Source organism: Hordeum vulgare, chromosome 3H, assembly GCF_904849725.1.
Source record: "Hordeum vulgare subsp. vulgare chromosome 3H, MorexV3_pseudomolecules_assembly, whole genome shotgun sequence".
Taxonomy (NCBI): domain Eukaryota; kingdom Viridiplantae; phylum Streptophyta; class Magnoliopsida; order Poales; family Poaceae; genus Hordeum; species Hordeum vulgare.
The window spans coordinates 597,640,201-597,663,888 of NC_058520.1; the positions used below are offsets into that span (position 1 = coordinate 597,640,201).

The following is a 23,688-nucleotide window of genomic DNA, read 5'->3' on the forward strand; positions in this document are numbered from 1 at the left end:
GTCGGAATTCAGTTTTCGCTCAGCAAATTTCCCGATTTCTTCTGGCCCTCACCCCCCTATCCCATGGTTGTCAACGACACATCAGCAGCAAAATCTACCATGTTCGGCAAGCAAAATAGGAGGGTTGGGATGCTCCCGCAACGCTATCCGAAGTCCATCCCCTTTGTCAGTGCGCGGAGTGACATATGAGAGAGGAAATGAGGTGCGGTGCGGCGTCTCTCGAAACGGAAGGAAAAATTGTGACCACCTCTTTCCCTTCCCGTTGTTGTGCCTGCTTGTACACGTGGTCGGGGGATCTGATGGAACGGACGACTCTCCTGCGGCCGCTTGCGTGAGCTGGATCGCACACGCGTGCCCCCACATCATCTGGGTATATATAGTCTATATCCCTCTCTCTGCAGATCCATACCCAAGACTTTAGGTAGACTTGTGTTAGTACAAAATTACAGATTTTGGATTATGGAAGTACTCTTCACGAATTTTTGTAGTATTTTTATTTATTTGCGAGTGTTGAAGTATTTTAGTTTACTAGTCTAGATCAGTTTATACTCTCTTTTATCATTTTTATTTGTTGTATCAGTTTATAAAAAAGTCAAACTTGTCTATGTTTGAAAACATTTATAGGAAAATACTATCAGCATCTACAATACTTAATAAACAAAATATAGTAATATATTTATGATAAATGTAATAATACTAAGTTGTTATTGTAAATCTTTTTTTAAAACATCCCCTCATATATTATTTAAATAAAATATTAGGGTCTTGATAACGCCCATACGTGTGGGCGTTAAGGGGTGTTGCCCACACGTCTCACGTGGTGTGCAAGGGAAACAACCCACATGCGTCCTTGTGAGCAAAACAGTTAACGCTCACACCGCATGCATGCATATGGGTATATTTTTGAATTTCCAGTTTTTAAAATGTTTTATCTTGTAAATGAAAACTCCGACTGAAGATCCGTTTTCACCATTAAATCCATCGTGACAAGATCTTCAAGATCCCATGTGGATATGTTTCGATGAATTTTGTTTCGGGCAACAGTTGGCATGATGTTATACTGTAGTTGCCATGGTGTTTACACTGAAGTTGCCATGATATGTTTCAGCTCTTTTTTCTTCTACATATAAAACTAAATTTTGACATATTATAATATGAGGAATTAAGAAACTAGACTTGCCATCAACCATAAACTAAAATTGTCATGGTCAATTAATAAAAATTTACCGTAAAAAGCAGTTAAAAAATATAGTGTAGCTTTAAATCTAGAAGAAAATATATGTAGAACATGTCATGACAACTTTAGTGTAAACACTATGAAAACTACAGTGTAAATATAATGACAACTTATGGTCAAACTTTTTTTCATAGATCGTGGTCAAAATTCTAAAATTGCCATGATTTATAAACTAAATTTGCCGTGATGGACTACTACAAATTGCCATGATCCTTGCATTAAATTTTCCGTGGTTAATTACTAAAAATTACCATGATTAATTAATAAAAATTACCGTAAAAATAGTTGAAAATATAATGATAGCTTTAAATCTAGAAGAAAAAAAATAGATAGAACATGTCATGGCAACTGTAGTGTAAACACTATGGCAACTACAGTGTAACATCATGGCATCTGTTGCCCGATTTTTTCTTTCATCGAAACATATCAAATGAGATCTAGTTTGGAAGATCTCGTTGAGACGGATTTAATGATGAAAACAATTTTTTGATTGAATTTTTCAATAAGGGATAAAATATTTTTAAGCCGAAAACCAAAAGAGATTCCTGCTGAGAAAGAAACGGACGTGTGCACGAAGTGGTTAAATGCCCATACACCTGCCCAGTCCTACGTGGCAAAAAAAGCTGCCAAAAAATGCCAAGATTAGTGCAAAGCACAAACATACGCAGATCCATGCATGTGGGCGGTTTGCAAATGCCCACACGTATGGGCGTTATCTTTTCCCAAATATTATTGCAATCCTTCATTATAACCTTCACCGTGTAGGGCGGAACACTATTAACAAAGGTATTGTAGACTGTGTTAGTTTTTCTATATTCTTCATCAAATAAAAAAAATCTAACTATTTGAAATATTTATAGAGATTACAAGAGGGAACGTATAGAGATAATCCATAATAGAAAGGTTTGAGTTCACACGCTTTCAGAAAGGCTATCTATGCCATCCAAAAAAAAGTTATGGACGAGGCGATTCGGTCCGCAGTCCCAGCTGCACCCGCGATGAACAGAAAATTCAAAATAAAAACCATAAAGTCCAGAAACATCCTGATATTTTTGGCATGGAAAATAATTTGGTGTGTGAGACGCGCTCCATGTATCAGATGATTTGAACATCCGAATAGCTCTAGGCAAAAAAGATAAATCTGGATGTAATTGATAGGAACGGTTCATGGTTCACGGGGCATGCAATAATGGCAAACCCCACAAGCCATTTAAGGTGTGGAGTCAAAATTAAGTGGCACTTGCAATTAAACAATTGAAGTTAAACAAAAATAACCATGATCTAGATCCGGAGCTTTTAAGTGAGAACAATAAAACCGCAAGGTTTGTTGAATACTCCTTGATCGGCTGCCTTCGCGTCCGTCTCAGGTACTTGCATTAACAGGAAATAGATGTACAAAAAAATTCCATGCAAGTGCACACAATATAGTGTAGAAATCACATGATAATGAAAGGAAAATGCGTGCGGTTGAACAAACAAAATATGTAATAATTCTCTGACACTTATATATAAATTGCGTGGGTGCTAGTTTGCACGGATAACATGATCATGATTTGGACCAACAGTAACATATCAAGCAACACTGTTTGGCCCGAAAAAGAAGTAAAACACACTGCTCATTATCGCACCTCTCACGTACATCACATGAGCAGCTGGCTCAACCAACATCTCACGTACACCAAGCTAACCTTCCTCTGCTCGCACCTAATTGCTTAATTAGCTTGGTCAAATGATCAACCATTCCGGCCAGCAATCACATCATGATCTACTCTCTCCGTTCAAAATTAGTGTCATGGTTTTAGTTTAAATTTGACCAAACACTAAAAGTCATAAATAACAACAATCAGCAATACTGATAAAGTGATGATAGCCGTACACATAGAGTCCAAACTGATAGCATCACACACAGAGTACCAATATTGATAGTACAGTCTTACTATAGGTCCCGTCGCTTGATGCCGCGCTGCCTTGTTGCCTCCTTTCTGTTTGGGCTTGTTGTGCTATGCGCACAATGTTAACTTAATACTTTGTGTTGTTGTGCTACCTCGTGTGCGGCGTCTGCGTGTGTGTGTGCGTGCTTGGTACTGTTGTTCGGATGTTGTGGCTCGGTGGTTTGCTTTATTTATAAAATGGGACAAAAGCCATTTTGTGTATGAGATGATTTAAATTAGTCTAATTGGATATTTCGGCTTGTCGACTGGGCCAAATTTATCGGATAAAACATATCTAATAACCTTCGTTGATCCGTCAAAAGTATGGAATAATCCACATATATTATATAGTATCAATACCAATATCCACTAGATATCCTGTTTACCATACTCCATATCTGCACCGTATCTTCATCAAAGTGCAAACAATATCCTTCAATTCATATGCAGAAGCGGATTCGGAACACAAATTATACGTATCATTTACATCCCTACTAGTACGGACATCCCCAAGCCATCAGGGATCAGGCCCCGCAAGCCGGACGCTCCCACCCATCATAGACACGCCGGGCCACATGGGCACACTCGATCTATCCGCTAAACAACTTAGATATTTTGTTTTATGCACTCCACCCCCGCCTCAGGGCATGTACTATGGTGTTGTTTTAGGAGTGTCACATAGGATAAATGATGTGGTGAAGGAAAGAGAACTCGAAAAAAAAGTTTTTTAAGAGAAGACATGAAGTGATTTTTTAGTACAATATAAAGATAAGGGTAAAAGATGATTCATTGTAGACTTTTTTTTTGTCATCTCTAAATTATATGCAAGACTTAAGATAAGACTACCTTATCAACCATTGTACATGTCCCTCATGTGGATCACACGGTAGTTACGACATTCCCCCCCCCCCCCCCCCCCCCCCCCGCGTCTCCTGTTGTCGTTCCTTCTTCCATCTCCACCTCCCCACCCCACCGAAACCAGATCAAAATTCCCGCGTGATCTGCCTTAGCGCCGACCCGTGACACAAAGGATAACCCAATACGAGAACACCAGGGCCTTAACTTAACATCCAGTGCAAGAAATGCAGATCTGAAAAACAATCCTCCATGCATAAAAAGAATAACATTCGTACTTCAGGGAGGGGCATGCGAAAAGTTACAATGAACTGCTTACTATTCTCCGGAAAATACTGATGCTGATTGGAATGACCCTTCCCATGCTAAATCACTTCTGAATCCCATGCAGTGCAAATTTCGTACTACTACTATAGGAAATGTCCGTTTGTCTTGCTGTGTTGCCGATGTCTTGCTCTGTCCGGTTAGCACAGTAGCACTGATGTCTAGAATGGACAAAGGAAACTTAGATGTAGCTGTGCTGCTGATATCTAACCCCCAGATTTTATCATACGACCATTGTTGTGAAAAGACGTCCAAATTGTCAAACAAATAAATATGACGTCCTTTCAATTTTGCTTTGCTTAATTTGGATGCAAACGATCCTCCATTGATGCCATGCTGACGTGCAAGAAAGACTAACACGGATCTCCACATTGATTCACACCAAACAAATTGACTACGAAGGTCGATGGGTGATCTGAAATCCACGTCTGAAGAATCATACATGCGTACGTGGAGTTGTATGCTTCCATTAGCATGGCTCTCTCTTGCACAAACAATAGGTAACGTATAAGATCGTAGTGATTAAAGGTCATTTATGTGGTGATGGCTAAATGACTAGCTATATATAACATATGTTTTTGCGCAATCGCAAATAGATTTACCCCCTTAATTTTGGGAAAACGCTTACCATCTTCCGGCGGATTGAATCGAATGTGTCCGTTACCTTTTTTGAATGACACACGTCAAAAGTGAGGCCACACACACCATCTTTTGTTGAAGATGTTTATGCAACAGAGGCTATGCTTCTAAAACATATGCGATGTTGCAGTGGTTTATGACAAATTCATATTTTCCAACAAAACATCTCTTACGTATTATTTCTGTAACAAGATTTGAGTTGAAAATAAAATTGCAACAAAATTTTGGTTCCATTTTTTTTTGCTACAAAACATCTGTTGCAGAAATAATTCCGTAACTAAACACGTGTTGCAGAAATAATTCTGCAACAAGATATGTGTTGCAGAAATAATTATGCAACAAGATTTGTGTTGCAATAACGGAGAGGCGCGTCTGACCGCTCGATGCGGCAGATCTAACGGCTTGCGACCCGGCTGTTTTTTATAAAAAAAAAATCAACCGGTGGACGCATAGATACCCCTTTTGAGACGCCTAATTTTGTCCAGTTTTCATTTGGAAAGCTAAATTTGCCCAACTTAAACACATCATATGTGCGTACAGCTAGTATATACGTTCCTTTTGCATACGCAACACTAGTGGGGACGGGGCCTTTAGCCCCGGCCCGTAAGGGGCTTTAGTCCCGGTTCACCAACCGGGACTAAAGGGGCGGGACTAAAGGCCTAACCTTTAGTCCCGGCCCTGTTTCAAGCCGGGACTAAAGGTGCTCCACGTGGGCGCCTCGTAGCGCCCTCAGGGCAGGCCCTTTAGTCCCGGTTCTTTACACGGACCGGGACTAAAGAGTTTCAGATTTTGTTTATTTTTGGGTTTTAGGGTTTTAGGGTTTAGGTGTTCGGGAGATTAACGTGATGCCTCGTTTGGTGTTCGGGCTCAGGCATCTCATATCGTAGTTGCGTTCGGTGAACTGAAGCGGCATCGCTCTAACACACATTTCAACAAACACCTCTAGTGCATCAAAAAAAAAAAGAGCTAGCACACACCCACACTCTTCCATCCAAGAAAAATGCAAGGAAGAGGGGAGAGGGGGCTGTGCTATATATAGGCAGAGGACTTTAGTCCCGGTTTGAGACACAAACCGGGACTAAAGGTGGCGTACATGCGGGCTGTAAACCGGGACTAAAGGCTCCTTACGGGCCGGGACTAAAGCCTCGAGGGAGGCATTGCGATTTGGGGCGACGTGGCCGGGCCTTGAGTCCCGGCCTAGAGGCAGGCCGAGACTAAAGGGTCCCGGCCAAACGCCCGTTTTCATTAGTGCAAGTAATGAAGGCATGCAAGTCTCGATCCGATCTCATATCTCATGCACGTACGCACGTCCATCTTTGTTCATGCAGCGTGCATGCGAACCAATACGCATCCCCCAAACAAAAAAAGAAAAGAAAAGAATCAATACGCCTCACGATTCAATCCCATATGATGTAGGAGTCTCGAGGCATAACACGCCCATGGAAGTTCGCGAGCGGAGCCTTCCGAAACCCGACACTCCAGCCAGATCAGAAGGAGAGGCGTCAGGAAAATCTTCATCTTGACGTAAGAGCAACCCTATGACCGCCGCCATTATTCTGTAGCCTCGCAAGCCCCGACATCGCGACACCACTCGTAGCAGGAACGACAAATCTGTTGCCGACCGCTGCCATCTACCTACGTTAAAGCGTGCAGATCGAGTCGTCCAAGCCATGCGCCCATATGGAGCCAATCTGCCCCGTCGCCGCTGTCGATCGCCTGTCATCGGACGCCTGTCGCCGATGCCGTCGTCGCGCCTCACCACGGCTCTAGGTATGTGGGCGGGCGTCGCCTGCACATCCATGGCCGCAACCGCCGGGAACTCCCCCGTCGCCATGCCACGCGGGCTTTGCCCGGCGACGCCTCAAACGGCGGCGGTGGGATGGGACGGGACGTAGGGAGTAGGGCTTGAGGGGGCGGTGGTGTGACAGCCCGATGCCGACGTTCCAGAAGATTCCCCCTCCTATTTCGTTTTCGTCGTGTGGTTCGTTTGTCTGTCGCATTCATCATCGCATCATGCGCATCATCTGCATTGCATCGGCATCTCCGTTGCCGCCAGTTTTCAAACTTGCATCCGTTGTTAGTTGCCGGTTCTCGTCGTTGTCCGTTCTGAGTCCGACCGCACACGCACGCGCCCGCGGCACCGTCGAAACCTTGTTTAAAGTGTGCGTAAAACTTTCTCTGATTGAGCTGGAACTTGGCGTGCGGTATTAATTTAGTGTATGTAGGCCGTCCGTCAAATTTCATCGCGATCGGAGCTCGTTTGTTACCCGTGTCGTTTATTATATAGCGGCACTATAGCCGGTCAATTGTCGGACGTTTCGGTATTTTAAACTCTGTCACCGGGTTGCCCGTTTTCCCTCTCATATTTGCCTAGCCTTTCTGCACAGTGCACCGATGTGCCCGCAACCTAGTCCGAAAACCTCCCGGTACCCCAAACACACAGTCGTAACCGTTGGGTCCGGATCAACCCCGTTTTACCGCAAACCGTCATCGGTTTTATAATTAGATACCCTAACTTATTTTTTCTCGACCTTCCGATCGAATCGGAGGGTCCGGATCAGCCTTATCCAAATCCACCTATCTATTTAAGCAGTCAAACCCTAGTCCTACCCCTCTCCCATCCACCCATTCCCTCGTAGCCGCCACCCGACCAACCTCCTCCTTCCTCGGGATCCCCAAGATCCAGTTCGCGTCCAACCCGTCGCTAGCCGTCGAGCCAACCTCCTCCCTTGCCTCCTGGACGCGTCCGAATGCCCGTAGCTCCCTTCGTCCGTGCGCAGTAGCAGCAACCACGAGCCCGAGCTCCTCGTCGGCCTCGACGAATCTCAGCCGCGTCCAAGCCATGTAGGTCTACGACAGCAGTAGCACCACAAGGTCTTGTCCGCACCCCTGTTTTCCTCCTCCCCTCCGTATCCTCTTCTCAGGTCTCTCTCTCCCTCGTTTCATTTCTCTCTGTGTCTTCCAGCAGCAGCACCTGCAGGAGCAGCCGAGCCGCCCATGAAGCCTCTTCGCATTTGGAGCTGCCGTGCCGTGCGAGACACCTTGTTGGTGGGAATGGGATCCCCTCGTCCGGATCCGCCGTGACCTGCTCAAACCCCGCCGTTCCCTTTAGGATCCATGCCGGAGAGCCGCTGCAACGCCGCGCTGCCGCAAGAAGAGCCAAGGCTGGCATGTTGCTTCTCAGGTTCAGTTAAATCATAACGATTCAGATTTGTTATGGTTCCACGTTCAGCGTAGACTTTGTATATGTAGTGTAGGAATCTCTTTTTTCCACAAGACTCCACCTAGCCCAGCTGGTTAGCGCGCTCGGTAGCTGAGCTGCAGTAGCATAGTTCGAATCCACCTGCACCCCATTTTATTTTATTTTTCTTTTAGGTGTGTGGTGCAATAGTTGGGGTGTGTGTGTATTGTGGGGTATGGCCCACTTGCATACACCCATTAGGGGCCCTGGTGAGTATGACCAGGTGGACCCCCTGATGTTTATATGTTTTTCTTGTTTTGTTAAGTTTTGTGAAGTATTTCCAAATCTGGAATATTACAGAAGAGGAACATGCCAAGTCTAGCATATCAAGAACAACCCCTGTTCTTGTTATTAGCGGAGTTTGATCTTGGTAGTTTTTCCTTTGTTGTTTCTGGTGTTTTTCCGCACGCATATATAGCAGCGTTATATATGGTTTTGGGGTAGGAGAACCCAAGGATTCCAATGGAGACACTAGTTTCCAGTTCTGGACAGTTCCGCAGAAGTGTCACTTTGTGATGAGGTGGCACTTGATTACCTTTGTAGGTTGGAGTAAGAGCATAGTTAGGGATTGAGCATTCATGCATGGTGTGGAGTACACTTGGTAGGAGTTGTGCATGATGATGTGTTCTTCTTGTGTGTGTTGTTCTTAAGGGGTGATAGAAGCACTAGCTATTCATGTTGGGTCACATCTTTTGAGCTTAAGAGGGTCTAAGTTGATCTTGTAGTTCCTTTTGTTTGCATGGATTTAGTGGGGTGTGGATGCCTCCCCCTCACCACATGTCTTGAGGTGATGAGTTGCACTAGGTAGCTATCTATGTTAGCATGTGAGGGTGTGGATTGTTGTGGTGGTTGCATATTGAGGATGACATGAATACTAGGAAGATCCTAGTGATTCTTGTGAGAGTGTGCACCATCACATGCCCATATGTGGGGGTGTGCATACTCTCTTGTTAGCTTAGAGTTACTTTTGTGTTGAGCTTGATGCTAGTGCTAGTGAGGTATTGTGTGTGTTGGTGTTGTTGATGTGCATGACACAAACATGGGGTTCAAACCCCCATGTCACTTTGTCATTGTGCACATGAAACTCTCCTATGAAATTGTCATCTTATAAGCATACCTTATGGAGTTGTATTTTTATTTTGTTGAAAGTTTGGGCTTTGTTTCCATGGTATAGATGGAGCCCAAGGGTATGGATCTTTGTGTGTTAGTAGTAAGGGTTTATGCTCAACACCATAGTGGTGTCAATCACCTCTTGGTGACATGTGTGTGCAAACCATGCCTAGACAAAGTGGGCATGTGGCTCGAAAATTCCAGATTTTTGAACTCTGAAAATTTCACTAAGTCTGGAATGCTGGAAACATTTTCTTCCCCTGTAGATAAGGATGTGCTGGTCATTTTGTTGAGAACTGGACTTAGTTCAGTGCTAGTGTTTTGAACCTGGTATGTTTGTGAAGCTTCCTGTCAATTTTCAAGTCATTTGGAGTCCAGTATCTTGTGTTTTGATTGCTGTCAAAAAGCTTCAGAACAGATACAGAAACTCAGGTGCAGGAATTTTCACTAAGTCCCTGAGAACTGATGGTTTTGGGAAAGTTTGTGGCCTTGTATCTTCTAGAGTTTAATTCCTTTTGCTGTGATTCTTGCTGGGGCTTGTAGTGTTCTTGGTTGGCAACAGCCACATATATTATTTGTCATATTTGAAGACCTGTAGCTATGTTGCATGTTGCTCACAAACAGCTAAGATGCAAAAACTGGCAGATTATGTAGTTTAGCCATTTTGTTCAAAGTTTGTGTTTAATTGTTGTTGGGGTGTTCTACCTTGCTCCATTTCATTCATGTTGGGTTAATATATGTCTTGGCAACCTGGGAACACCAGATTTGTGCCAAATGTGTGTGAGGTGTTGAATCTTTCACGTAGAGCTTCATATCGTGTTTCGTTGATTCCCGTTGATCTGTAGCTCCGTTCTATGTTCCACGTGTTAACCGACTAGGATGACAGTTAGAATCACCCGCTTCACCCCTTGTCATGTTAACTATAATTTAATATTGTCGTGTAAGTAATCGGGAGTGAACTAATTAATTAATCGTGGAGTTTCGTCGGTATGCAACTCGTGCATATCGAACTTCACTTAATGTGTAGTGTTTGATTGTGTGATTAGTCATGCCGTGACTTGCATGTATGCAGTAGCTCATGCATCATATGTGTTGTGCATCGTGTGGTGAATCTCGTGTGTTGATTTGTGTTTCCGGTTTGCTTCGTCTCGATAGAGTTCCGCAGCGTGCCGGATTGTGAGGACCCGTTCGACTACGTCGGTTCGTCTGCTTCACGGAGTCGTTCTTCTTCCAAGCGGGATCTCAGGCAAGATGACCATTTCCCTAGATACCATCACTATCATTGTCATGCTAATTTTACCGCTTCTACCGATCATGTCTCGTTGCCTACCACATGTTAATTATCAGCCCTCGACAATGCCATGAAACCTTCAACCGGTTCAACCTAGCAAACCACTGATTGGCTATGTTACTGCTTGCTTAACCCTGTTGATAGCGTTGCTAGTTGCAGGTGCAGATGCTTTCATGTGAAAACATGGGTTCCTTGTTATATCACCATATTAAATGCTATTTAATTTAATGCACCTATATACTTGGTAAAAGATGGAAGGCTCGGCCTTTCTAGCCTGGTGTTTTGTTCCACCTTTGCCCCCTTAGATTCGGCTACCGGTGTTATGTTCCATAAATGAGCGCTCCTAACACGATCGGGGTTGTTATGGGGACCCCCTTGATAATTCGTTTTAGATTAAAGCTGGTCTGGCAAGGCCCAACTTTGGTACTACATTTGCCTAAACACGTAATAAAATTGCATAGGGACTTTCCGGACCCCGAGGATAATTTAATCAACCCCCGGGCCAGTGCTCCTCATGAGTGTTGACCCCACCTGAGCGATGTCCGGCGCCCCTCTGGTCACCCGGAGGTTTAGCGATCCCGACGTCTAGCTCATCCGCCGTGTCCTGAGAACGAGGTACGCGACTCCTATCGGGATCGTCGACACGTCGGGCGGCCTTGCTGGATTAGTTTTACCTTTGACGAGATATCTTGTGCATCGGGATTCCGGTGATGCTTTGGGTAATCTCAGAGTTGAGGTTTTCCATTAGGGAATCCGACGAGATCGCGAGCTTCGTGATTGAGGATTTCTATGCGGCTTGTGGTAATTTGTGATGGATAGTTGGAGCACCCCTGCAGGGTTAAATCTTTCGGAAAGCCGTGCCCGCGGTTATGTGGCAACGTGGAAGCTTTGTTTATCACTGGTTCTAGATAACTTGAAGTTAACTTAATTAAAACATGCCAACTGTGTGCGTAACCGTGACTGTCTCTTTCGTGAGTTCCTTCTCCGATCGAGGACACGGTGGGGTTATGTCTGACGTAGGTAGGTGTTCAGGATCATTCTTTTGATCATCTGTAGTGACGTCCGTTATGCGTAGATTCCCCCCTCTTATTTCTTGTACTCGTAAGTTAGCCACCAAATATATGCTTAGTCGCTGCTGCAACCTCACCATTTAACCATGCCTCACCCATTAAGCTTTGCTAGTCTTGATACCTTTGGAAATGAGCTTGCTGAGTCCCATGTGGCTCACAGATTACTACAATACCAGTTGCAGGTACAGGTAAAGGTTACTTGACGCGAGCGCGTTGATTGTTCACTTGGAGTTGCTTCTTCTTCTTCTTCATCATCGATCTAGGATGGGTTCCAGGCCGGCAGCCTGGGATAACAAGGATGGACGTCGTTCTTCTTTTGTCGTTTATTTTCGTCCGTAGTCGGACCCTGCTCTTACTCTTGATGATTATGTAATGTACTGATGTGACTCTGATGTAGCTTGTGGCGAGTGTAAGCCAATTCTATATATCTCTTCTTTTCAGTACATGTACTTGTAACGATATCCATTCTTGCGACACGACGAGACGCGCTTCTATCCCTGACGAGGCCCTCGTGCCAAATTGAGGATAGGGTCACATCTTGGACGTGACAGGTGGACTCCTCGGTGCTGCTCGACGCCTACAACATGGAGGAGGTCGTGGGGTGGGTTAGGTTACAAGATGGAGGTAACTGACCCTGTGAAGTTAAGTTATACTTACCTTCATGATAATCTGATCCAAACAACATGCCACAGAAGTACATCCACTGTTGCGACTTACGAGAGGTCAGTGGTGAGTGTAGTGTCGAGCCTCTGAATCAAAACAGCATGGTAATAAATAGGGGAGAGACACGTATTTGCTTTGACATGGATGCACGTGTTATCGCACCTAAGTTAACTCAAGTAAAATTGCTTGTTTCAAAATAGTTATGTTTAGATAAAAGTTTCAAACAAGTAAAATAAATCAATATAATCTGATTATTTTTTGTCAACAAATATTGCCATGCAAAGTTAATCGTATTCCTGTTGTCCTGACGAAAAGAACAAAACCAGGCCTCCAATAATGCTTTTAAAAAACAGGCTTTAAAAAAATGCTTTTTTTGCTACAGCAATATGAATATATTTTTCCCTTCATGAAATTCTGCATGTATGTGGATTGTGAGATACTTCAAAATGTTTCTTGCAAAAAAAAATCGATTGTTTTGACTTCCCCAGTGTGGCAGGGCAGATATCATATCATCCCTCAAGTGATAGAAGAATGTTGTGGTCCGGAACAAAATTGTCCTCGACAGCCAGAAGGTTGACCTGCTTACCGCCACAGCGCCTCCTCCTTCTCTTCCTTCTTCAGTCCTTCTCTTCCTTCTTCAGTTGGGTTATATAAACTAGCTCAATGCTCTAATCTGGTACGGATGCTTTTCCCATTGTGGTTATATTTGACAATTTGTACGCTGAAAAACAATAAAGTTATTAAAGGGCGCGATGCTCTATCTGTCAGTGTTCTCCCTTCTCGTTATACTTCCTATATAGATAAATTAAACAACATTTCACTACCAAAAAGGCCTATTAGCTCAGCTGGTTAGAGCGTCGTGCTAATAACGCGAAGGTCACAGGTTCGAGACCTGTATGGGCCATATTTTTTTTCTCGATTTTTCATATATAATAATATAAAATTAGAGTTACCTTTTAAAAGATATGATTTTTTAAAGTATTTTGCACTTATAATTGAACTATAGATTAATTAATTAAAAACTGTAGGGGTGTTTTCGTAAACATACGGAAAACGATTGTTTTTTTACTCAAATATGACCTGCGGGTTTATTTTATGAAAACTGAAGGAGGTTTTTACAAAAAATCCAAAAAACGATTCGTTCTCTCACTTAATTATGTACTGCGGGTTGATTTCGGGAAATCACAAGGGGTTTGCTGTAAAATACAAAAACGATTTGTTTCTCACATAAATCCGGACTGTGGGTTGATTTCAGGAAAGTCCAGGTTTTTTTTTATAAAACGACCACGACGGACAGCAAAAGCACCGCGTGCTTTATTATTAGGAAGAGAAGTTGATCCACTAATTGAATCATCTAATGACTAATTGCTTCAACTAGAAAATCAAGCCACACTGAAGCTGGAAAATCATACAGCTTATATATGCCCTTGTGTAATAGCCCAATGACACGTGAAAGGAAATATACCATGTGAACAAAATTAGGTTCATAGACCAACCAATAAATTATATACTCCCCATTTTTAGAAATCAAATAGACGCCGGTTGTAAATCTGCTCTCTTGTAATGACTTCTTTGATGGAAAACGATTTAAATCAGGCGGATAATTTCTTCCACTCTTAAGCCGACTCTTGTGTGTAACATGCGTCCGTGTCAGTCCACCCACCGCTCCATCCAACCTTATCTCTTGGCTATCTTTCTTCTCCACTCGCTTTCTCCCTTTTCCCCTTTCTTTCTCGTTCGTCAATGACAGAGGAGAGGCCATCAAACCCACAACGAGTACCACCAACCACCACACCTAGGAACCGGGAGGGACGGTCCCCGACGGCCGCATGCTGCTACTCTGTCACATCGGGCACCCTGCTGCTGCAATCCCGCCATGGCTGCGGCTGCCATTGATGCAAGCAGGAGAGGAGCTCGTCGTCGGCCTAAACCTGTATCGCTGCATTCACGGCCGCCGACGACGGCTCATGCTGCGTTGCAGCACCCATCGACGCCGCAGTGCGCTGTTGTTGACGTCTTTCACAGGCAGCCCGAACATGTGATGCTGTTGGTGGTGCTGTAATGGAGCTTCACCGGAGTTGTAATGGAGCATCGCCAAATGCCGTAGCTGCTACGTTGGAGCTTCGCCGGAGTTACAATGAAGCTTCACCGGATGTTGTCGACGCCGCATTGGAGCTATAGTTGCGATGCGTCGTGTCTTGCAATGAAGCTGGCACCCCATTGCATTGAAGTTGATGTGTTATCATGGCGTTGCTGAATCTAGTGGCCACGAGCGCGTTGATCTGACAGCTGGGCACACGGATGATTTCTCTAGGAAATCATCCGACTGATTTGTAACAGCCGCCTTCTTTGATTTGGTAATAAAGGTTGGTGCACGCGTAAGCCTGGTGTTGACACGTAAAAAGAAGATTAAATTAAATAGCTAAGAGCATAGTTTTGTTTTTCGTCAAAGCCCGCACAACCAACATATTTATTCAAATAGTAGCATGAGTACACCCGCATAAGATACAAAATCTTGGATTACAACATGATGATAGATCAAACTAAGAGCATACATTCGAGTGTGGTACATTCAACAAACATTTTACAAGAACAAAAGAGCAAGCTTGAAACTTTGCTGCCAAGAATTTAATGTCAGCGGTCGACGATAACAACACCCACAATTAGCACACTAGCTATCTACCGATGACATCGAATGGCTATTAGCTCTCTCTCATCCCAAGGCCCCAGCTCCCGCATGGACGCCACCACAGCCCAGGGCCGGCTCTGGTCCTAGGCGAACATGGGCCGAGACAATGCCGCCGAGACAAAAGTTGGTGCTTGGAAAAAAACAAGAGAAACAACTCATTGAATCACAAAAAGGTGCTTTAAATAGGTTTTTTCCAGTGGTAACTAGTGTTGATAATCAAAGGCAAGAATCTGAAACCAAACAGGATGTTGATCATAATTCAAATGACGATCTTGAACTCAATGGACATTCCTTGGATGACACTAGCCATATTCAGCTAAGCCACCGTCGATCGATTTATTAAGCACCGGAAATGGTGGCTGACACTAGCCATATTCAGCTAAGGCTACTCCTAATGCTCCACTTTGTACATGTGCTAAGGCTGCCAAATAGACAAAAAATCTGATGTGGCATGCTAATTAATAGGAGAGAGATGAGTGTTGTGATCCCAGGAAGAAACAATGCTAAGTGCGTGAACCTAGGTAAAACAATTAAATAAAAGAAATGCACCAATGCATGCAAAACTTTAGTTAAAAACATTAAATAAGGAGGCTTAACTACAATAAGCTAAGCAACTATGCATTGAGGACTTTAGTTGCTAAACTATTTAATATGTTTAGTTTAGCACTTCATCTTAGCACCAATGTATTAGAAGTGACCTAAGCAACTGTCAAGTTAGGATTAACTAGGCATTAAAACCTTGTACTGTTCCGTCAGTTAATGTTGTTTGGTCGCATCTAACATATATGTGCGTGACCATGCAGACAGAGCAACGGGTTCAATCGTGTTTTAAAGACTTTTGCAGCGTATCTTCACGCTGTTGTCGATGTTTCTAAGGTCAACTTCAACGCACAACCCAAATGAACATCCGTTTTATTTGAATTTTATCCGTTTAGGATGACTAGTAACAGTGCACGTGCAACGCACGTATAATCGAATAATGTGGGATGAAAACAATGGACTGAAAAATCCAAAATTCAATTTTTATATATCAAAAAATCTTTAAAAAATACCAGTACCATTAGTACAGATAGGTTTGTGTCATTGTTGTTGCCCTGGCACCTCTCGCTCGCTCACGCACTGCCTCGCCGCGCTACTCCACGGCGAACGGAGAAGAAAGGAGGAAGGAGAGCACAGGGACATGGTGGGGATTTTCTCCCGACGCACGTACACCGTCGCCGCAACCACGGCTTCTATTCCGAGCACGAACTCGACACCTACACCAGGTTACAACGCACCTCACTTGGATTTTATACCCAGGGCTGGCGTCGGGAACAACCCCCCCCCCTCCCCCCTCCCCCCCTCTCGTCGCGGCCACCACACGCGCGTACGCGCCCCGCACACGCGAGGCCCGCGTCAGATCGTGCCCTGGAGACCCGGTCCAGCACGCTACCTGAGCCCTGGGCATGTGGAAAGTTAGAGCGGACCGAGTTCCCAGCGAAAACTTGCAAATGACGAGACATTGGTGAATAAGACTTCGAATTGAATGGGGCCTAATCGACCGACATACAAGGTGTTTATGCACACAAATACCATCTTTACATGCCATGATAAAAATATCAACTCATATCCCCCAAAAAACAATCGTACTATCATGCTTTACCAGCTTGTTACCCGGCACGGTAAGTTGTCTGCCTGGAACAGGATAAGCCGGCAAATTCTCTAGTAACTCATCGGTATAGTTCACGTTTTAGCGGTCTGCATCCAGTTCTTGCTCACCCACAGCTATAGCCCGATGTCATTACACCATGTACCTCCAACATCTGCAGTCCAAAATGTTCGCCTGTCCCTCCATAGCTTAGGGCTTGATGTTGTTTCAAGCTTCTTGTGAGCAAGAAAACTTCCAAACGGAGCAGCATTTCTCATCGCCTAAATGTGCAAGATAAATCATAAAGAAGTGTGTAGCACCTGCCATTGAAGCAACATAAACATATTCTGAATGCTTGAAGTCTAGAACATTCACACACACCTGCCAAACTCGATTCCTCTTCGAATTCATCTTGCATACCAAATCTTCTGTGCCCAGATGATGTTGTAGCAAGAGGAAGGTATGGATGAAAGGAGAAACCGTTGACAGTATCTAAGATCAAGGAGATAAAAAATCACATGGGTTGTACCATAAAAGAATTGCATATATATTATGTAAACTGCTCTATAGACAGAAATTTAGAAACACATACCAGCAGCTGCTTGGAAGCTTGTCACCCACTGGCCACCTTCCTGAATTCGGGCAAAGGACAAACCAGATAAGATCAGTTGCAGCATTTGGCCAGCAGATTTAACAGTAAAAACAAGCCAGGCTAGATATTTTGGATACGGAATACTACTAAAGGTAGTTCTTATGTTAAATGATTAAATAAATGCATTCTCTGCTGAAGCAAAATAAAAAATAAATAAATTCTCCATGTGATTGGTGCTCAACTGATCATCTCTTCTTTAGGTACCATTAGCAAAGTATGTCTAGTGGGCAATTGTATGTTCTTTTAAGGGAGTGTGTAGTTCTTATCTAACTCATACGCCACTGATTTTACACAAAGATTCGTGTGTGTGATTTTACCGCCATAACTCAAAAGACAAAAAAATAATAGATAGAAACTAAGAAAAAACATCCAGGAATACCTCAGACTAACCATGTCTAATTTATTTCTGCACTTCAAAAAATCATATCTGGATACACAATTAATTGTAAATAAAGAATTGGTTTAGTATCAGAATTCAACATTTTCTTATGATAAAATCATCAATATAATATGTTTCTATTAGAACGTTCACAAGGCTTGAGTTGCGGGAGGGAGAATTGTAGGGGTCAAATTTAAGCAAAAAATCACATTCAGAAGATGAAATCAGCCTCTGCCTAGACGACTTTCACCAAGCAGGACACCCATTCCCAATGGCCCAAACAGGAGAGACACTGTCCAATGCCAGGAATTTTTCACCATTGATGAACCTCCAAATTATCAGCACATACGAATTCATATTTTGGGTTGGGCAGAGAACACGGAGGCGCTGTCGGTTGCCGATGCTGCCATCTCGTCATATAAAACGACTTTTTAAGTTCTATAAACGGGTTTATTGCGATTGTTTAAGTACGCGCACGCGTGTTTGTCTAGTGTCTACATACTTTGGCCCCATGTGTATCTAGTAATTAGTGTGTGCTTTCTCGCCCTGATGCTTCTTAGTGCGGCCAACAATCATAGCAAGGAAACTAAAGATCATACTCCTACTTAAAAGGTGTCACATGATCATAGGCTTTGCTAAAGAACACCGAGTAGTTTTCAGACCTAATAATGGGGCCAATAGCTCCTGTGCGACGTCTTCCCTGGGAATTGGAAGCAGTGCGGCATCTTTCGATAAAATAGCTCTCGTGCGACGGTTTGCAGGGAGAAAATAGCTCACGGCCACACATGCGATAAAACCTTAGTCAACTAGTCCAATTTGCGTTAAGTCATGTCTTACCTAATTTGGGCCCAAATTAATTAGCACCGCATCTCGTGAAACTGCCCGACTAGAGCTGTCCGAAACTGCCCGACATCTTCAGCTCCGGCGGCGGCTACGGCGGAGGAGCCCTCTTTCTCGGCGTAGCCCCCTTTCGGCGGCGGCGGCGGCCATGGTGGTGAGTGAATTCGATACTCTAGTCCCAATCCCCTCCGCCTTGTAGATCTGAGCTCTCTGTTTTGCTTGGTGAAATCGATAGAAGGTGAGAGGGGGCGGCGCGGTGAGAGGAGCCCGTGGTCAGGTCGAGAAGGAGCCGCCAGATTCAGCTTCGAACAGGTAATGCACCTCCCTTCCGCTCATTTTGTGAGTGCGATTGAAGGCAATCTTTGCTCTGTCTGACGCTGCCCGCTCGCCTATAACAGAGGGAATGCTGCTGAAACATTTGAATTTGCAATCAATTTCTTTCCATCGACGGCAAAATTAGTTGATGGTAGCATTGAGAACATCCAGAGAGACACAATTGTGAAATGGGAGGTTGATTGTGCAGAAATTGATCCGAATGAGATAAAGTCGATGGAAGAGAAGGCAGTGAGGAAATTGGTGGAGAAAATTGGGGAAACTGTGCTTTGGGGTCCAGAGCAAGAGGTTTCACTATTGCGGTATGATGATTTCAAAGGAGAGTATGTCAGAATTGAAGATGGTGAAGATATTATTGTTGAAATCGATAGGCAAGAGGGTTGGGCAAGCCTCAGGGCTGAATTTTTTGCTGAGCTCGTTGATCTGAATATTGACTCGAAGGTAGGTTATGTGCCGTCACACTTGGCTATGCAGAAGGCAGATGATGATTGGGCTTCGCAGAGGCATATCGTTCCCATTATTACGGATCTAACAGTAATAGCCGATGGAGCTAATGCACATGCAGAAGAGGGAAATGTTAATGTTGTTGATTGAAATGCAGTTGAGTTGGAGGAGCCTACTGATTTGGTCATTGCACCAATTGCTGACACTGAGATGGCCAAACTATTTGGCATTCCAGTCGATGACAGAGATGAGGAGGAGAGGGATGAAGCTAATACAAGTGATAATGATGACAGAGAATTAAGTGATGTAGATGAACAGTTGATGAAAGATGCTGCAGATGATGTAGATGATGCACATGATGAAGAGCTAGTGCATGTGTATGACAAGGAAAACCCTGTCATTCGAGTGAGGAAGTTGTGGCCAAACATGGATGAGTTTAGGTTGTCTTTCAAGACTTATGCAGTCAGACATCAGTTTGATGCCAAGACATTTTGGACTGATAGAAAGAAGTTTTATGCTAAGTGCAGAGGTCTTGATGGTAGTGGTAGGAGGGCTTGCAAGTGGTACATATCTGTTAGACTGCAGCCTGATCGAAGTACTGTCAGGGTTAACCAAATCCCTAATAAACATACTTGTCTCACAAGTTCACGGAAAAAATCAAGCATGACATCACAGATTTGGGTTGCAGAAAAGATAACTCCAATTTTGGCCAAAACACCCAACACTACTGTAAAAATACTCCAAGTAGACTTGGAAAAGTTGTACCCCATTAAACTGCATTATACCACAGTGTGGAAGGCTAAACAAAGGGCAATGAAGAATTTGTATGGTGATTGGGCAAACACATTTAGGCTGCTTTTCAATTTCAAAGCAGAGGTGGAGAAAAGGTCACCTGGCAGTGTTGTCGAGCTAGATACTGAGGTATCAGAGGATGGCAAGGTTTATTTCTCCAAAATTTGTATGGCTTTAAAGCCTTGCATCGATGGCTTCAAAGCAGGATGTCGTCCATATTTGAGCATAGACTCATCATTTTTGACAGGCAAGTGGAATGGTCAGTTGGCAGCATGTAATGCTCTAGATGGAAATAACTGGATGTTTCCAGTTGCTATTGGCTTGTTTCAGTCAGAGACAGAGGCTTCATGGACATGGTTCATGATGCAGTTGAAAAGATGCTTAGGGCCAGTGTCACCTTTGGCAATACACACAGATGCATGCAAAGGTCTGGAAAATGCAGTTAAAATGTGTTCCCACATGCTGAGCAAAGGGAGTGCTTCGGCCATTTGTGGATGAATTTGATCAAAAAATTCAGAGGAGATGAATTTGGGAGAATGTGGCCAGCAGCAAGATCTTACACTAAACAGACACATTCATATCATCTTAGTAAGGTAATGGCAACATGTGAGGAGTTTGGTACATGGTTGAACACCTACCATTCTTTATTATGGTACAGGTCAGGATTCAACACTGCCATCAAGTGTGACCATATCAACAACAATTTGGCAGAAAGTTTCAACAACAAGGTGAAGCAGCTAAAAGATTTGCATGTGCATGACATGGTTGATCAAATCAGGATCATGCTCATGCGGCTGTGGGAATTGAGAAAAAAGATTGCTGATTGTCTGCAAAGTGATAAACTTCCAGCAGTGGTGCAACAGGTGGTCAACAGAAGCAGAGGTCTTACACATTTGTGTGTTGAAAAATCATCACTGTGGGGTGCTGAAGTTAGAGATAACAAGACTGGAAGGAGGCATGTTGTTAACACTGAATTGCATGATTGCACTTGCCTCGAATGGCAGGCCACTGGTAAACCATGTGATCATGCCATTCTATTCTTAGCCGGCCAACCAAAGATAAATATGCATCCATATCTGCATGAGTATTATTCGGTAGCAAAATTCAGAGCTGCATATGCAACTCCAATTCCACCTCTTACAAATCAGGAACAGTGGCCTGAAGTGCCTCTTGAATATTCCATGTGTCGTCCTCTAACAAAAAGAAAGACAGGCAGACCTAAACAGAGTAGATTCAAAGCATGGTTTGAAAAGGTGGGAGTAGTAAGAAGGGCAAGAAGGACAAGAAAGATGCAAAGCCAAAAAGGGCTCAAAAGGGTAACAAAAACAGATGCAAAAGGTGCCAAATACTTGGGCACAGAGAGGGATCCAGACTATGCATTTTCTTTCCTCCTAATCCGAGAAAGTATGTGCTTGTTTATTTGTGTTTGTTCATATTCTGATTTTGTTTAAATTATAAATGTGTGGCATGCTTTGTTGTTTTCAGGAGGAAGCTTCCAAGTCAGCCTATTGTTGTTGAACAGTGGTGGCCAACAAAAAGAGCAAGAGTGAGTGGCAGCAGAAGGCAAACAAGTCAGTGGATGGAACAGTTTGGTGCTGCAAGTGACGAAATAGAAGCTGTGTAGACTGTCGAAACTGAAGCTGTGCACACTGTCGAAACTGAAGTTGTGCACACTGTCGAAACTGAAATTGAAGCTCTGCACACTGTCGAAACTGAAGTTGTGCACACTGTCGAAACTGAAACTGAAGCTGTGCACACTGTCGAAACTGTCGAAACCGAAGCTGATATCGAGTTTCATGAGGCGATAGCATCGAGTCGAGTGAAGAAAACCAAGATGATCAGTGAACTTATGTGTGCAGTACAACAAAAAACAAGAAATGCCAAGGCGAAGAAGGGTACACGGCGTGGTCGGAAGAGATAGAACTGTTGATCATTTGAAATTTATGGCATGTTATAAAATTTGTTGGGCACTATGTGCCCATGTACCCACATGTTTCCATCAAAACTTGTTTGATTATTATTGTTTTCAAACTGAATTTCAAATTTGATGAAAAATAAAAAATTCGATTTAAATTCAAATTTGGAGTAAGTTGAACTTTTGACTCGGGTATGATGTTTCAATGCTACCACAACAACTCAAATATGGTTGTTATGTCATCATTATGAGCTCTTTTGTTAAGTTAGAGTCATGGTCATGAAAAATGTGTGACAAACGACCTCATAAGGTAGGGTAAACGTCATCTTCTTAAAGGCATTTTCCTGCAAATGTATATAAACCATGTTTATATATATTTTTGGTTCCTATGCAACATAATAGGACTATGGGCACAAGTTTGATTTTTTTTTATTTTTTTTGAATTATTTGTGCTCATTTGGAAAACAGTCAACTTTTTCACAAAAACATTGACCGACTCAAAATCAAAGTTTATATTTTTGTTTGCTAAGTATGTGATGTAAAATGACAATGTGTGCTGGTTTTATATTTTTTGATTTTTTTGAATTAATTATGTTCAACCCTAGCTCATTTCGTCGATATCGTGAACGTGTAAATTTTGGTTTTAAACTTTGCATATAACAAGTTTCCATTTTTTTATAGCAACTCAGTTGAATAAGTACACAACGTGCGCTGGTTTTGTATTTTTTGAATTTTTTTTGAATTACTTATGGTCTACCCTAGATCATTTCATCAATAACATGAATTGTGTGAATCTTTTTCATTTAAACATGGATATAACATGAATTAATTTTTTTATAGCAATGTAGTTGCATCAGTAGACAGTGGGAGAAAGTTTCATATCTTTTTGATTTTTTTTGAATTTTTTATGCTCAACCCTAGCCCACTGCAACCCTAGACCCCGAAAACCCCATCCTAAACCCCTCCATAGTACATTGTACATTGTAACAAAATCCCATCTTCTTGAAGGCAGTTTCCTGCAATTGTATATATACCATGTTTATATATTTTTTTGATTGTTATGCAACATAATAGGACTATGGGCACAAGTTTTGATTTTTTTTGATTTTTTTTGAATTATTTGTGCTCATTTGAAAAATAGTCAACTTTTTCACAAAAACGTTGACCGACTCAAAATCAAAGTTTATATTTTTGTTTGCTAAGTATGTGATGTAAAATGACAATGTGTGCTGGTTTTATTTTTTTTATTTTTTTTAATTAATTATGTTCAACCCTAGCTCATTTCGTCGATATCGTGAACGTGTGAATTTTGGTTTTAAACTTTGCATATAACAAGGTTCCATTTTTTATAGCAACTCAGTTGAATAAGTACACAATGTGTGCTGGTTTTGTATTTTTTGAATTTTTTTGAATTACTTATGCTCTACCCTAGATCATTCCATCAATAACATGAATTGTGTGAATCTTTTTCATTTAAACATGGATATAACATGAATCAATTTTTTTATAGCAACGTAGTTGCATGAGTAGACAGTGGGAGAAAGTTTCATATTTTTTTGATTTTTTTTGAATTTTTTATGCTCAACCCTAGCTCACTGCAACCCTAAACCCCATAACCCCGGAAACCCCATCCGAAACCCCGCCATGTTTATAGCC

General features: G+C 42.8%; 1 long non-coding RNA gene and 1 other non-coding gene across 2 annotated transcripts; one reads left to right on the top strand and one right to left on the bottom strand.

Moving 5' to 3' along the window:
* The first annotated feature begins 13,191 nt into the window (after positions 1-13,191).
* TRNAI-AAU lies at positions 13,192-13,265 on the top strand. Its single transcript has one exon. It is a non-coding gene; the product is annotated as a tRNA-Ile (tRNA).
* A 3,286-nt stretch (positions 13,266-16,551) lies between these two features.
* On the bottom strand, positions 16,552-17,298 carry LOC123440944. The gene is made up of 3 exons (XR_006630382.1): positions 17,270-17,298; positions 17,059-17,169; positions 16,552-16,958 (listed from the first exon to the last, which is right to left on the bottom strand). It is a non-coding gene; the product is annotated as an uncharacterized LOC123440944 (long non-coding RNA).
* Between the last annotated feature and the right edge of the window lie 6,390 nt (positions 17,299-23,688).